Here is a 16967-nt window from a genome sequence, read left to right on the forward strand (position 1 = left end):
TTTTCGGTCAAGGATTCATGGAACATTTGAAGTTAGAAAATGTGAATTTCTCTTAATATTATCTTTATGAAATGGAAACTTTCTTAAAAGTCATTGACTATTGATTATGTTCCTGTTATTTTTGCACCCCTGCAAGACCTTTGCACTGTGTTTCCTACTGTATATGAAAAGTATAGACATGTTGGTACCAGAACATTTTTTGAGACAGAATGATTCATTCAAATATTTTTTTACATACTACACCCTTCCGGGCCTTGAATGGATGACCCACGCATAAGAATGCCTCCACGTAACGGGGTAAACACCTACGGATGAGATTGGATTGAAGAGCGGGTCGAATTGCTTAACGAGCTTCGAACCGCTTCCCTTCCTACTTTCTGTGCTGGCCCGGCAGCATGAGCACTTGGGGAGTGGTACGTTCGAAAGAAAGAAAGAAAGAAGAAACAGATACTTAAGATGGAGCCTTATGTAGATAATATGAAAGTAGGATCTCTGGGTTCAAATGCCTACTGGATACTGCTTAGCACTGCTACAAATGACAAGAATCATAAAATAGGGGTTACGAATACTAATTTATTCAAATATGACATATTAAAGAAATTGATACAACTCTATACAATGAACTCTCCGCATATGGGAGGTAAAGAAAATAATGATCACTTTAAAATATGAATCGCCCATGGGCGTCGTCTGCATAACGGTGTAATTGAGGTTTTGCGATTGCTATCGTTCATCTTTCCTCATTAGTTCATACCGTTCATGACATTTTTATATTATTCTGTCGATCACACCGAGAGATGATCTGATGTCCCTAATCACATATTACTTCCTGTTCTTAGCACGAAAATAACCGGGGCCTACGCTACATAATTACTATATTAAAAGAAACATTTGAATAATACACAGACTAACACACATACCATTTAGCTAAACCCCGGACTTCCTCATCTATCACCAAGACCACACAACGTTGTACAAAGGTTCTGTTTGAACTCAAACATATTTGCACATTAATTACTAAACATACACAGATATATATATATATACACTTCATGCATAAAGGAGAGCCATTCCTGGAAGGAAACAGCATGGTTATCACAGTCTCCGGCCCAAGGCGCAGGCTTGGGGCAGCTCGCTCAAGGGGCCATCCTGATCCAGGGTCGAACTGGCCGACTCCCGACCGAGAGGTACTGTGGATTCCTGAAAATCCCTAGACTAGCTACAGTCTCATATTACCGGATATTTGGGGGAGATCCCTACTCATTTATTAATTACCTTCTACATCACCGTGATATTATCATTGACGGCAGTGTTTTAGTTGAACCATTTAAACAACAGTAATTTACGGGGGAGGCCCATAGCCTCAAACCTTAACTATAATAGCACAGCGGGACCAGCTCTGTCGTGAAGGGCGAGGAGCAAACACTCACAAAAAAAGAAGGGAAGGTCATTCGCTACTACATCCATCACTCATTCATTAGCCACGGCAGATTCTCGACCCCTCTCAATTACAATGGCCAGCCGGGGCACATATCCCTGGCCCATTTCATTTGTTTATATCATCTTACCGCTGAGTTCCCAAGAAATACACTTTTATTCTCTCCCTTCTCATTATTACCGCTGAACGCCGACTGTGGGCACGATCACTTCTAACTCATCTCATCGTAAATTCCTCGGGCATTCGGCCCTCTCATTACGTCTCATATCGCGTATCTTCTTTCCTTGGGCATAGGGCTCTCATGACTCCTCAGTCAACCTTTCCCATACTCCTCGCTCCTCGCACAGGATATATATATATATATATATATATATATATATATATATATATATATTTAAATCTTTTGACCAAAGATTAGAGACTCCTGCCTCTATGTCTCACCCCGGGTATAGATAAAAAAATACACTCCAGACAATTCTGGCCAATTAATCAAAAATCAAGGGAGACTCGCACATGGTCCCTCACAACTACCTAAATAACACAGCATATACCTCTCCCGGCCGGGATTTCTTCTCTCTTGCTGTACATGCACTGATTATATGTGTAAGCTAGGCATGCATTGTCTGACTGACCCATGAGTTTCCCCGGCATATACGATAGCCACATGGGACAGTAACTAACAACATTTTGACATGGTTTTCCCTGCTCGCCAGCATTATTGTTCCAGCCACCCCTAAGGGGAACTCAAATATTCTCCTAACCTTGTTTTCATATTTGCTAGGACATTCTACATATTATTAAAAATATAACCCTCACGATAAGCTAATCATTAAGAAAAAATGGGCCGTCCGGGAATTCAGCTCCCTTGAATTTACTTCAGCATTATAAAGACCAATAAAATTTCCATATTAGGACATTCATTATCTTACAACATTTTGATATTTACAAAAGAAAGCTAATCCTATCCCCGGTTACATTATCATGCTTAAGAAATTAGATTTGGACATCACTCATCTGTTTGGTGGCCGTTGTTTTTCCTTCCACGGGAGACCCATGGTGGAGTTTAGTGCTGCATGACCGCGGGGCTGGAGGCGGGCGTGCAGTCCTTCATCCCTGGTCCATACAAGTCCGACATCCTGGGGAACTCGTTCACAGCTGAAATCTTACAGTAATCCAAAATGGGTAACACTTCACCACTCGTCACACGGCCTCTATTTCCAGAGTTTACACCACGAATAAGCAGGTCTTTCAAATCACGGCGGGCGCGTTCACAGCAAGGATCGGGTGGCTCACGAGACTCGAGCGCCCTGATTCAGAGTAACACCTTGGGTGATACCAATTGATTAATATCACTGACTCATTGAAGCCGGCATTGTCCCAGCCGACTTCCGCTACTCGTTTGTAAATTATGCTCGCGGATTAACTCGTTTGACACGCGGCACAGAGACAATTCACCTAGGCTCGTTTGGCCTCCCGTTTACACTTCACAAAAGGCTTTGTACTTCACGGCCGCGACGGACACAATAACACTCTTAGTAAGCGGTCAATGGGTTCGGACTGTAAAACTGGAGCACCACGGGACACACTGCCCCTTCTCAACGACCCGCAAAGAACTGTCCTCTGCGATGGCCAGCCCGGCCTGTATTATTTTCCCCGCCGGAAGCCTGGGGGCGTAAACGTTCACGGTTCATTAAGGACAAGAGCTCCTTTCATACCAAGAATTGAAGACATTTAAATAGTGCATCTTGTAGCCCTCTATCTCCTCTTTCATTTGAGCAAGGCGTGCTGAACCTACGATCGGCAGTTTTTATGCAATTTGCTTCCCGCCTTTTATTAATTCATTAGCGTCCCTTGGGGGGTGGAGTCATCTTTGAGCGCGACTCTTGGCGTGGATGACGCTCTCGCGTCACATGTGTTAGCAATATGTTAAATCTGGACAGCTGGTGACCTCATTTCTTCCCCTGAATAAATTATTACATATTTTTAGTCTGGGAAACGCAGAAAATTCAGCTCTATTCATTTCCTATAATTTTCCTATGTCTGGATCAAAATATCATCCCATTTTTACGCGCCAAAATCCGACGTTTGCACCCGTAACACGTGCATAAAAAACCGGAAGTTCCTTATGTTAGTCTGGAACTCTGGGAAGCTAAGCCACACCTCGGGGCGTATCTGACTACTCCAGCATCGCGTCCTCTTCTAGCTCTCTCTGCAAGTTGAGAGGGTCTTTTCGCGGGGGCTTGGCTCCTGCTCAGTCTTCCCTTTGTTTTCCAAGCGCTCTTTCGCGGGTTCCATTCTGGCCGGACGCCACTCGATCCCCATCGCCCATACTACTACCAATGACGCGACCTTTAGGAGTGATTTTAATGAAGTAGAAAGGCACCTATAATTCCAATGAGCTGTACAGGACACTGTACGGTTTCAATACGAAGTTTCACAAGATAAGATAGAATTGTTTTCCTTGTATTGAGCTAGAGGTGGGTGGAATAATGATCAGTGAGTATAATTTCCAGCAAACTTGTAATGAGTTCTTGAATATCTTGGATATCATCTGAAAAGCGTAACAAAAAGTCTGAATAAATTATGTAAATTAAATAATGTCTGCCTCTGTGGTGTAGTGCTTAGCTTGGTTAGCCGCCACCCCCGGAGGTCCGGGTTCGATTCCCAGCCCTGCCACGAAATTTGAAAAGTGGTACGGGGGCTGGAACGGGGTCCGCTCAGCCTCGGGAGGTCAAGTGAGTGTAGGTGGGTTCGATTCCGACCTCAGCCATCCTCGAAGTGGTTTTCCGTGGATTCCCTACTTACCCTCCAGGCAAATGCCGGGATGGTACCTAACATAAGGCCACGGCCGCTTCCTTCCCTTTTCCTTGTCTATCTCTTCCAATCTTCCCATCTCCCACAACGCCCCTGTTCAGCATAGCAGGTGAGGCCCGCCTGGGCGAGGTACTGGTCCTCCTCCCCAGGTGTATTCCCCGATCCGATGTCTGACGCTCCAAGACACTGCCCTTGAGGTGGTAGAAGTGGAGTCCGAGGGAAAATCCAACCCTGGAGGGTAAACAGATTAAGAAAGAAGAAGAAGAAAGCAATGAAATAATACACAATAATTGTATTTTAATTTCTTCACCATTTTGTACTCCGAAATATATTTCAGTTATATGGATTTATTCGTTTTACGTCCCACTAACTACTTTTTCGGTTTTCGGAGATGGGCAAGTGTCTTCCTTTTACCAAAACCAAATGTGGTCAGCATAATTCACAGAAGCTAGAAGACTGAACGCTGAAGACGTAACAGTCTATAATGTTTTTATTATTATTATTATTAATTTATTTATTTATGTATGTATTTATTTTATTTATTTATTTATTTCATTCTGACCGATTATGGACCACGTTAATTCGAATTCAGCTTTATCTGTTTCTGAGGTTTAATTCTCGTCCAGTACTCCATCATCCTTTGTCTGTGGTCTCCTTTCTTCTGTCCATGGTGCTTGGGTACGGGATCCAACTTCTTCGTGCCCTTGATCCTCGACTTGTAAGCATCCCTGTTGCTGATTTCCGTTCCTTGTATTCCGATTTCTTCCAGGTCCTTGTTCGCCTCCTGATACCAGAGCACCGTAGTTTTCCTGATCTCAAACAATCTTATTATCTGAATGGTCAGTCTTCGCTGGTTCATTCTGTAGATATGTCCGAAGAGCATGGCTCTTCTCTTCAGGTTGGTACATGATATCTTCTCCATCTTGAGATATAATTCTTGGTTTCATATCTTTCTGTATTAACTGTTATTAACTGATGTCCGGCTCCATGGCTCCATGGCTAAATGATTTCCATGCTGGCCTTTGGTCCAGGGGATCTGGAGTTCAATGCCCAGCCGGGTCGGGGATTTTATCCTTCATTGGTTAATTCCAATGGTTCGGGGACTGGATGTGTGTGCCGTCTTCATCATTAGAATTCATCATAGGGAGAGGGCCATCCTCACGGACGCGCAAGTCGCCTATATGGCGTCATCTCGAAAAACCTGCACTAGACTTGTTGCACCGACACAGATAGGTCTTATGGCGACGATGGGATAGGGAAGGCCTAGGAATTGAAAGGAAGCGACCGTGGCCTTAATTAAGGTTCAGCCCCAGCATTTGCCTGGTGTGAAAATGGGAAACCACGGAAAACCATCTTCGAGGGCTGCCGACAGGAGGTTCGAACCCACAATCTCCCGGATGCAAGCTCACAGCTGCGCGCCCCTCACCTTACGGCCAGCTCGCCCGGTAGACCTTTTTGGAGGCCACACGCCATTTATTTTTTAACTGATAAGAATGATCGTGCTGGATGCAATATTTTTTTTTTGCTAATGGCTTTACGTCGCACCGACACAGATAGATCTTACGGCGACGATGGGATAGGAAAGGCCTAGGAGTTGGAAGGAAGCGACCGTGGCCTTAATGAAGGTACAGTACCAGCATTTGCCTGGTGTGAAAATGGGAAACCACGGAAAACCATCTTCAGGGCTGCCGACAGTGGGATTCGAACCGACTATCTCCCGGATGCAAGCTCACAGTTGCGCGCTCCTAACCGCATGGCCAACTCGCCCGGTGATGCAGTATTTTAATATCCAGTCTGCCGTTAGCTGGTCAACCGTCCCCGCTCGGAGTTGTAATGTTTATTCAGTTCATGGAACAAAAATACGACTGTTTATGTTCAATTGTGCGCCCTGCGGTCATCGTATTCAACAATAATAGAGCCGCGAGGAATTCCAGCCAGACATGGTGGGCGTATTTTCCTTATAGTTCTATATCGATATCAGTAATGTAATATCTCTGTCAACTGCCACTACATATCCTTCCGTCTAGGTGAGCTAGATCTATAGAATAGTGTCAAGATGATCATTGTGGTAGATTACTTGAGTTGAACATGGAGAGACGCCATTTTTTGGTATATGGGAACGGAAGCATGATGTTGCAAACAGGCGAAAAAAATAATTCAACAACGTTAAGTTTGTTATTCACTGATTGATAATTTCTCAGACTATCTATGGTTACATTAGTTCAACCAATCAGAGACGATTTCTAATAATAAAAGAATCAAGAAAGTAGCTACGGTACCGTAAAGAGTCATTTTCTGTACTAGAGGCGGCAAACTATCGATAGTAATCGCCATCGATGTAATCGATAGTTTTCAAAAAGTGGAACGAATCATATCATTATGTCTGAAAATAGGACATTTATTGAACAACACCCCCCCCCCATCCCGCAAAAAATGTCAGTAGAAAGCGCAACTATTTCATGCTATGTAATTTCTGAAATTCAAATCGGAACCACTCATAAATCTCGTCAGTGGCATGTCCGAGACATTATCGGTAGTGACCGCCCGAGAAATTCTTGTTCAGCTGCAGTGTTCATTTTGTGATCGCCGGACATTTTCTCGGGTATTGTAATATCTTTGGAGAAATGTTTTACAGTATTCTCAACAGATGGCAGGAGAGTTTTCAGTTGCTTTCATGTAGTCTTTGACCTCAAATGTGCCTTATCTTCCCTCACTTACATACAGTCTCTGACAACATATAACTCTCATTTTTTGTCCTGTATTGGCATCAACTCAGCTAAGGTTAGGCTGAATGGAGAATTCCACCTTCCAAATGGCTAAATAGTATTTCTGCCGGCACTGAAGTTGCAGGTACGCAGAAATACTTAAATGCATTGGAACAAACTCCTCACCAGTTAACTACAAACAACTGTACAATTCCTGTTAGCGCGAAAAATGAGCCAGTAAGGGAGAAAAAAACTACCGTTGACTATCGATAATAGGCAACTAACTATCGATATATGACGATAGTGGTCGCTATCGATAACTATCTATAGTTTTCCACCTCTATTCTGTACTCGTTTGAGTACGGAAAGAAGTCAATTACGTCATGGTATGAAATAAAATATAACTTACAATATTTTAAAGTTGCGTGCATTTTTCCGCATGAGGAATAACAACGGATATTACCATTGATGCTTTCATTGTCGATGTTTATAGACATGATATAGGTTGTGTCAAGAAAATAAGGTGAAATTCTTTACGTTTCGCAGAGAAGTTGATGTGATTTTATTTGTAAGATACAAAACCGCGAGATCATCAGCTTATAGTGATCAGGAAGGTTATTATGACAACCGTTGAAATTAGAAGAAAGAAGTGCAAAATAATAAGGGAAAAGGGAGTCATGAAAGGAGATGGAAATTAAAGAATCCCTTGTTCTCGGATGTTCTAGTATAGCTTAACTGCTGGGAAACAATGTAATAATCGACAATGAGCTATGTCCATAAAAGTGATAAACAATGACATTGCTCGGATTGTTGTTCATTCAGATGTGCTCTATGTCTTCTGTTGCCAATGATATCTTCTATATGGTATTACAACTATTATTGTACACACACGACGGGTTAATTAGAGTTTTCTTGTAGTTCATTAAATCCATAATGCATTTTTGTTTTTGTTGCCCTGTACCTCATTTTTATTGTATACTAGCTGATGTACCCGTGCTTCGCTACGGAATTCTCAGAGGGACTATCTTTATGGTTTTCCCAACTGAAGTCAACATAGGTCATTACAATGACGTCAGTAGGAATGTAGCCATTAAAAGTAATGTTACATTATCATACAAAGTACTCGATCAAATGAAAACCCCCACATTTTCTCACTTTTAACGAAGAGTACTACGCTGCCGATCTAACAGTCCAAAGTTCCAATGCTGGAATGACCAGGCCGCAGACAGCCACGAACACTTCTTTGCCATTATTCCGTTAAAAGTGCACACTGCTCATTCTAATCAGTGCCTCAGAGTAGTGTGTTACGTACCAGTAGTATTAGAAAATTTATGAATCAGAGGAATGGCATGTTAAAGAAGATATATATATAACTCCCCAACTACTTCCCGCCAGTATTTAGGCAGGCTGTTATACTCGGTACGCAGCACTAATCCCTTCTATCAGAGATGAGTGGCTGCAGAAGACATAAAGCACATCACAACAAACAATGGTCAATGTAATGTTATTGTTGATCAATTTTATGAGCTTTCTATATTGTAGGCCTTCACTTAAGGGGCCCATAGACATGCAATATTATTGCGCAATATCGGGGTTTGTGCAATACAATTGATAGTGTGTATTTAATATTGAAGGGTTGTGCAATATATTGTACAAAATCAAGAAAGTTTGAAATATATTGCGCAAATCGCAAAGTACTGTGCTGTGTGTTGGCAATATTGTGCAATATCCCGTCCTCCCGCCAGTTGGTATCAACAAGCGTTGGAGAAGGTATCGTGATGGCAGGCAAAAAGGAGGAGAAAAAGTTTATTTTGGAGTTTATCGAAGTGTACCATGGCCTTCCGGCTCTGTGGGACATTAAGAGCAAAGCGAGGAGTTCATCATACAATTCACCATTCATGCGCAGAAAGTTTCGAAAATCATTTGGTTCCCATTTTCACAGTTCATTGAGTAAATTTTCATGAGTGTATTTTTCTCTGTCTAGAAACCACTGTTTGGCCATTGTGCTTCTTTTCCTTTTCTGTTTCTTTTTGGCACTTACGCCCACGGCGATCAAAACGCAGCAAAGATCAGTGTCACTCAATATAATCACCAAATAAAATACCGGCATGGACTGACTATACATTGCAACGCATATTGTACGTCTATGACCGCTTTGCACAATATATTGCACAACTATAAATATTATCTCCACACGATTCTCTTTATTGCACAAACTCGATTTTTGTGCAATAATATTGTACGTCTATAGGCAGCTAACAATATATTGTACAATCCATTTTGCGGAATAATATTGCACATCTACGGGCCCCTTTAGTTTTCTTCCGATTCTGTGATATTAGGGCACCTTTTAAATTGTTTATAGCGTAGACTGTAGTTCCTTATTCCCCGACTTTACATACCGATTTTCATTAAAACCTGTTTACCCATTTTCTCGTGACTCGGCGCTGATATGGACTTAGCAACAAAAATCCAAATTCATGAATATCTCTACTATCATAGCCGGTACGGTAAACATGTATAAGACATAAATGATCGTAAATTTAATAATATATAACTTTAGTTACCCATGGGAACTTGAAGGTTATGCCATAGATCTGCAATAGGTGTACTGACGAAAACTTTAGTGTCCATGTTTCGACACCATGAAGCAGCACCGGTAACACATAACACTTCATGACCCGCCAACAAGTTACGAATCGGTGGTCACGGTTACACTGAAGATGCTGAGGAGACCCTACTGAGTTTTTAAAACAAATTGGTCCAAAAACAGAAAATGGGGCTTCTGCCTCTTTGGGGTCACATGGAGATAAAATAATGTTTTTCTGTGCGCAGCAATGTCCAGCCGAGTTATTTAAAAATCACTTCGAAAGGCCACTCCTGCATCCTCGATGAATATCTTGGAAAATTTCGCTGTATTTCATATTTCCGCTTTTGAATTTCCGGCTATTCCTGGCTTACTGGTTTGTGTTGTCATCTGTGGACAGTTCCCGTATTTACTGATGTACACAGAGGAACATCAGAAATAGTCAAATTAACACCCTTTATGGACGACAAATCATGTCGAGCAGAAAGTGCCCCCCCCCCCCCCCTCCGCGCGTGTCTTAAGCAAACTACGATTTTTCTCAAAACTTCGTTTATCAGTATTCAAGATGTTTTTAGTGCGACAGTTTTTGCCTGATTGTCTTCAAACTTGGCATGTCTATACTGCCATGTGAGATGCATGAAAGTTGGTATTTGGTTGAAAAAATGATATTTGACAGAGATATCTTGAGTCAAATATGTTGTTGTTTGAGTCATTAGTCCATAGACTGGTTTGATGGTGGTCTCCATGCCACCCTATCCTGTGCTAACCTTTTCATTTCTACATAACTGTTGCTTCCTACATCTGCTCTAATCTGCTTGTCATATTTATATATTGGTCTAACCCTACCGTTCTTACCCCCCCCCCCCCACCTACACTTCCCTTAAAAATCAATTGAACAAGTCCTGGGTGTCTTTTGACATGTGTCTTATTATTCTCTCTTCTCGTCAAATTTAGCGACAACGATCTCCTCTCACCGGTTCGATTCAGTATCCCTTCATTCGTGATTTGATCTATCCACCTCACCTTCAGCATTCTTCTGTAACACCACGTTTCAAAAGAGTCTATTCTCTTTCCGAATTAGTTTCGTCCATATTTCACTTCCATACAATGCCACGTTCCAGAAACATCTTTTCAATTCCTATATCAATGTTCAAAGTGAGCAAATTTCTTTTCTTAAAAAAGTCCTTCCTTGCTTGTGCTATCCTGTATTGTATGTCCTTCTTACTTCTGCCATCGTTAGTTATTTTACTACCCAAGTAACACTATTCATCTACTTCCTTTAAGACTTAATTTCCTTATCTAATATTGCCTGAACATTTGCACGATTGCACTCCATTACTTTTGTTTTGGACTTTTTTATTTTCATCTTGTTCTCCTTACCCGAGACTCCGTCCATACCATTCACCAATGTCTCCCGATCTTCTGAGGTCTCGGACAAAGTAACAATATCATCGGCAAATCTCAGGGATTTGATTTCCTCTCCTTGGATTGTGATTCTCTTTTCAAATTCCCCTTTGTTTCCCTTTATTACCCGTTCTATATATTGTAGAAAATTCTTTGTTCTCGGTACTGCATCCCGATTACTTTCAGAATCTCAAATAAATTGATATAATCATTTCTAGATCTACGAACGCCATGTACGTCCTTCTTAATTCGATCCTCTAAGATCAGACGTAAAGTCAGGATTGCTTCACGTGTTCCCACATTTCTTCTGATGCCAAATTGATCTTCTCCCAACTCAGTTTCAACTTGTCTTTCCATTCATTTGTAAGTAATGCATGTTAAAACTTTACAGGCCTGAGATACTAAACTAATGGTGCGGTAGCTTTTACACTTGTCATTACCGGCTTTCTTGGGGATAGGTATAACAACACTCCGCCGAAAACCGCATGGTACTTTTCCTGTCTCATATACACTAAATGGAATAACCTCGCCATGGTGGTTTCTCTTAAGGCAATCAGTAATTCAGAGGGAATGCCATAAATTCCAGGTGCCTTATTCCTATTTAGGTCTCTCAAAGATCTGTCGAATTCTGACCTCAAAATTGGGTCTCCCATTTCATCACCATCAACAGCCTCTTCTTGTTCCAGAACCATACCATCTACTTCCTTATCTTGATATAGCTGCTGGATAAGTTTCTACACTCTTTCTGCCTTGTTTTCTTTCCCTAGAAGTGGTTTTCCATCTGAGATTTAATATTCATGCACCTAGTTTTCTTTCATCCAAAGGTTTCCTTGATTTTCCTGTATGCAACATCTACCTTTCCTAAGACCATACAACCTTCAACATCCTTGCACTTCTCCTTCATCCATTCTTCCTTAGCTGTCCTGCACTTTCTATCCACTTCATTCATTAATCGCCTGTATTCTGTATTCAAATACACTGGCGGAAATATCGAAACACCAAGAACGGGTTGTGCTAGATTAACGAACTTTGGTAGGCGTGTTTATACATCTGAATGACGTTAATTCAAATTTCCCTCAAATCGCATTAGCGTGGTGCTAATAGCGGTCCCATGACTTTGCACACCAGGATTGATTTAAATGCGGGCTATGCTGAGCGAGACCGTTAGTTACCTGTGAGATTAGACGGAGTTACTGTGAGTGAGTCAAGAATGCCTTTACGACGACGAAGAGGCCAGTATCGACAGCTCACTGTGGTTGAACGAGGCCGTATAATAGGTCTACGTGAAGGTGGATTTTCCTTCCGCGCTATTGCAGAACGACTTGGCAAGAATGCCTCCACTGTGCAGCAGTGGTCATGAGAAGGTACGCTCGCAAGAAGACCAGACTCCGGACGTCTCCGTGCCACCACCGAGGTGGAGGACCGCCAGTAGTATAATGGGAGAGTTCTGGCGCCTCCTCCGCCGCCCGCCTCCTCCTCCGCCGCCGCCTCCGCCGCCGCCGCCGCCCGCGGGAAATTTTAATTTTGGCGGGAAATTTGAATTTTGGCGCGAGATTTGAATTTGTAAACAAAGCCACGTGCTTTTTGACAGCTGTCATCGACAACAACGCATCGCTAACCTCACTGCTGCCATCTTGACGGGCCTAAACCTCACTAGTGCCAACTTAACCTAACTAGCATGAGGTAAACAAAGCCACGTGTTTTTTGACAGCCACGTGCTTTTTGACAGACAACAACGCATCGCTAACCTCAGTACTGCCATCTTGACGGGCCTAAACCTCAGTAGTGCCAACTTAACCTAACTAGCGCGAGGTAAACAAAGCCACGTGCTTTCTGACAGCCACGTGCTTTTTGACAGATTTGTAAACAAAGCCACGTGCTTTTTGACAGACAACAACGCATCGCTAACCTCAGTACTGCCATCTTGACGGGCCTAAACCTCAGTAGTACCAACTTAACCTAACTAGCGTGTGGTAAACAAAGCCACGTGTTTTTTGACAGCCACGTGCCTTTTTGACAGCTGTCATCCGCCATCTTTAATCCAGAGAGCACCGTGCTGCCCTCTTTATCGTAGTAGATGTAAATTCATCACCTGTCATCGGCAGTGCCGCCATCTTGACGGGTCTAAACCTTAGTGCTACCAACTTAACCTCACTAGCGCGAGATAAACAAATCCACGTGCAGCTGTCATCCACCATCTTTGAGCATCGTGCTGCCCTCTTTAGCTACTTACCTTTGAAATGTGGTACGTCACAGCTGTCATCCGCCATCTTGCATCCGAAACCTCAGTGCTGCACTCTATGTGGTGACGGCAAATTCCACGTTCTCTTGTTTGGAAACAAAGCCACGTGCAGCTGTCATCCGCCATCTTTAATCACCGTGCTGCCCTCTTTAGCTACTTACATTTGACAGTTGTCATCCGCCATCTTGCATCGCAAACCTCAGTGCTGCGCTCTATGTAGTGGCGGCAAATTCTACGTGCTCTTGTTTGGAAACAAATTCACGTGCTATTTTTCTGACAGCTGTCATCCGCCATCTTTAATCCATAGAGCACCGTGCTGCCCTCTTTAGCTACTTACCTTTGAAATATGGTACGTCACAGCTGTCATCCGCCATCTTTAATCCAGAGAGAACAGTGCTGCAATCTATGTGGTGGCGGCAAATTCCACGTGCTTTACAAATCAACATGCTTTTTTGACAGCTGTCAACCGCCATCTTTAATCACCGTGCTGCCATCTATGTGGTGGCGGTAAATTCCACATGCTTTACAAACTTATATGCTTTTCTGACAGCTGTCATCCGCCATCTTTAATCTAGAGAGAACAGTGCTGCCCTCTATGTGGTGGCGGTAAATTCCACGTGCTCTTGTTTGGTAAACATAGCCACGTGCCTTTTTGACAGCTGTCATCCGCCATCTTTAATCAACAGAGCACCGTGCTGCGGGCAATTTCATCACCTATCACCCGCCTTTTTGACAGCCGTCATCCACCATCTTTAATCAACAGAGCACAGTGCTGCACTCTATGTGGTGGCGGCAATTTGAAAAAATCTATGTGCTCTTGTTGGGAAACAAAGCCACGTGCTTTTTTGACAGCTGTCATCCGCCATCTTTGAGCACTATGCTGCGGGCAATTTCGTCAGCTGTCATCCGCCATCTTTAATCCAGAGAGAACAGTGCTGCACTCTATGTGGTGGCGGTAAATTCTATGCGCTTTACAAACCTATGCGCTTTTCTGACAGCTGTCATCCGCCATCTTTGAGAACAGTGCCGCCCTCTATGTGGTGACGGCAAATTCCACGTGCTCTACAAAGCCATGTGCAGCTGTCATCCGCCATCTTTAATCACCGTGCTGCCGGGTGACGGCAAATTCCACGTGCTCTTGTTTTTAGAAACAAAGCCATGTGCTTTTTTGACAGCTGTCATCCGCCATCTTGCATCACAAACCTCGGTGCTACACTCTATGTGGTGGCGGCAAATTCTACGTGCTCTTGTTTGGAAACAAAGCTTTTAATCCAGAGAGAACAGTGCTGCCCCGGTGGCGAGAACAGTGCTGCAATCTTTAGTTTGAAATGTGGTGACAGCAAATTCTACGTGCTCTTGTTTGGAAACAAAGCCATGTGCTTTTTTTGACAGCTGTCATCCGCCATCTTTAATCAACAGAGCACCATGCTGCTATCATGCGGGTAATTTCGTCATCTTTAATCCGCAGAACACCGTGCTGCCCTCTTTATGGCTACTACCTTAAGCACGTAGTAGCGGGCAATTTGAAAAGTTCTGTTAGCTATCATCCGCCATCTTTGAGCACCGTGCTACCCTCTTTAGCTAGATACCTTTGAAATGTGGTGGTGAAAAATTTTACGCGCTCTTGTTTGGAAACAAACTCACGTGCTTTTTTGACAGCCATCATCCGCCATCTTTAAGCAACAGAGTACAGTGCTGCCCTCTTTGTTGTGGCGGTAAATTCCACGTGCTCTTGTTTGGAAGCAAAGCCATGTGCTTTTTGACAGGTGTCATCTGCCATCTTTAACCAACAGAGCACTATGCTACTATCATGCAGGCAATTTCGTTAGCTGTCATCTGCCATCTTTTAATGAACAGAGCACCGTGCTGCCCTATGCGGGGCAATTTCGTCGGCTGTTATCCGCTCGCATACCCGCAGTGACACATGTTTAGACTTGAACACACACATACTACTGTTCAAAACTTATTACAACTTGAACTGCATACTAGTGTTCGATGTTGCAGAACACAGCATTGCGAGACTAGAATCAAGCACTGTTTAGAAAAACAAAAAATTCTCTTCTCAACATACTTACTGAGCTGCTCTTCCTGCTCAGTGAAGGTACATCTCTATCGAACGTGCATTACAAAAGCAAGATTGTAAAACATAACAAGACTAGAATCGAACACTGCACTTGATGTTAACTTCAACATGTGATTAGAACATTAAATCAGGTTCAAACATAGCAGGACTAGAATCGAACTCTTCCTACTCTTTCAAGGTACACCTCTATCGAACATGCATTGCAAAAAACAAGATTGTAAAACATAACAAGACTAGAATCAAACACTGCACTCGATGTTGTTAACTTCAACATGTGATTAGAATATGAAATGAGATTAAAACATAGCAAGACTAGAATCGAACATTGCACTCGATGTTGTTAACCTTAACATGTAGTCAGAACATTAATTGATGTGCTCAAAACACTAGATAAGTGATCAAGACTAGAATCGAACACTGCACTCGATGTCGTTAACCTTAACATGTGATCAGAACATTAATTGATGTGTATAACTTCCTTTACCTTTACTTACTCTGTCAAGGTACATCTTTATCGAACATGCATCGCAAAGCGAGAGTGTGCAAGTTTAGACTTGAATACATACCACTGTTCAAAAAACATATATACACATACTATAGTGCGATGTTGTAGTACACTATATTACAAGACTAGAATCAAGCATAGTTTAGGAAAAAAATCTCTTCTCAACATACTTACTGTGCTAGACGATAACATACTTACGAATTTAATCAACATCTTCTTTCTTGCTCTTATTCTTCTTCGAGAGGAAGGAGTAGGAGGAGAAGGTAATACCTAATCTAAAATAAAAGAATATGCCAATTCTACAGTATTTATTCACATCTTGTATGTACTAGTTTTATCATGAATGATTTTACTTGTAGTGATGTTTGCATACTTTTGCTTTCTCGATGTAATTCTTGTATGTACATGCTTTTACGCATCAGTAAAACAAATAACACAAGATTTGTTCTCTATGCCGTGATATATAATGAAAATAGAACGTTGATTTAGTTCTTCTATTTCTAAATCAGTTAGCACGCTAAATCTATTAGGTAAAAAAACTTGAAAGTCTTCGCAGACACATAAAATCCTTTCTCCAAATTTCGTTTTTAATCTTCGTAGTGAAATTACTTTAAATTGCTCATTTAGCGGTAGACTTGTTAACGGCTTGGTAGTTGGAGTTGAAATATGACCTAGCTGGTTAATCTTCTCCATGGTTTTTCTAAAAAGAATAAATATATAAATGTAGCGTTAGCACTTGCATCACACATAGTAATAATAGGATATAAAAGGGTAAGTGTGCTAGCCTAGAGTTACGATGTTCGGAAGAAAGCAAGTTTCAACCTATAGAGGTCAGACATGGCTGTGAGTTTGACATTATAAGATTAACCTCTTCTACAGCATGAAAGATTGAAGAGAATAACTATTTATCTATAGACTAAAGTTGCTATGTTCGGAAGAAAGCAAGTTTCAACCTATAGAGGTCAGACATGGCTGTGAGTTTGAAATTATAAAATTAACCTCTTCTACAGCATGAAAGATTGAAGAGAATAACTATTTATCTATAGACTAAAGTTGCTATGTTCGGAAGAAACCAAGTTTGAACCTGTACAGGTCAGACATTGCTGTGAGTTTGAAATTATAAGATTAACCTCATCTACAGCATGAAAGATTGAAAGAGAACAACTATTTATCAATAGACTAAAGTTGC

Source organism: Anabrus simplex, chromosome 5, assembly GCF_040414725.1.
Source record: "Anabrus simplex isolate iqAnaSimp1 chromosome 5, ASM4041472v1, whole genome shotgun sequence".
NCBI lineage: Eukaryota > Metazoa > Arthropoda > Insecta > Orthoptera > Tettigoniidae > Anabrus > Anabrus simplex.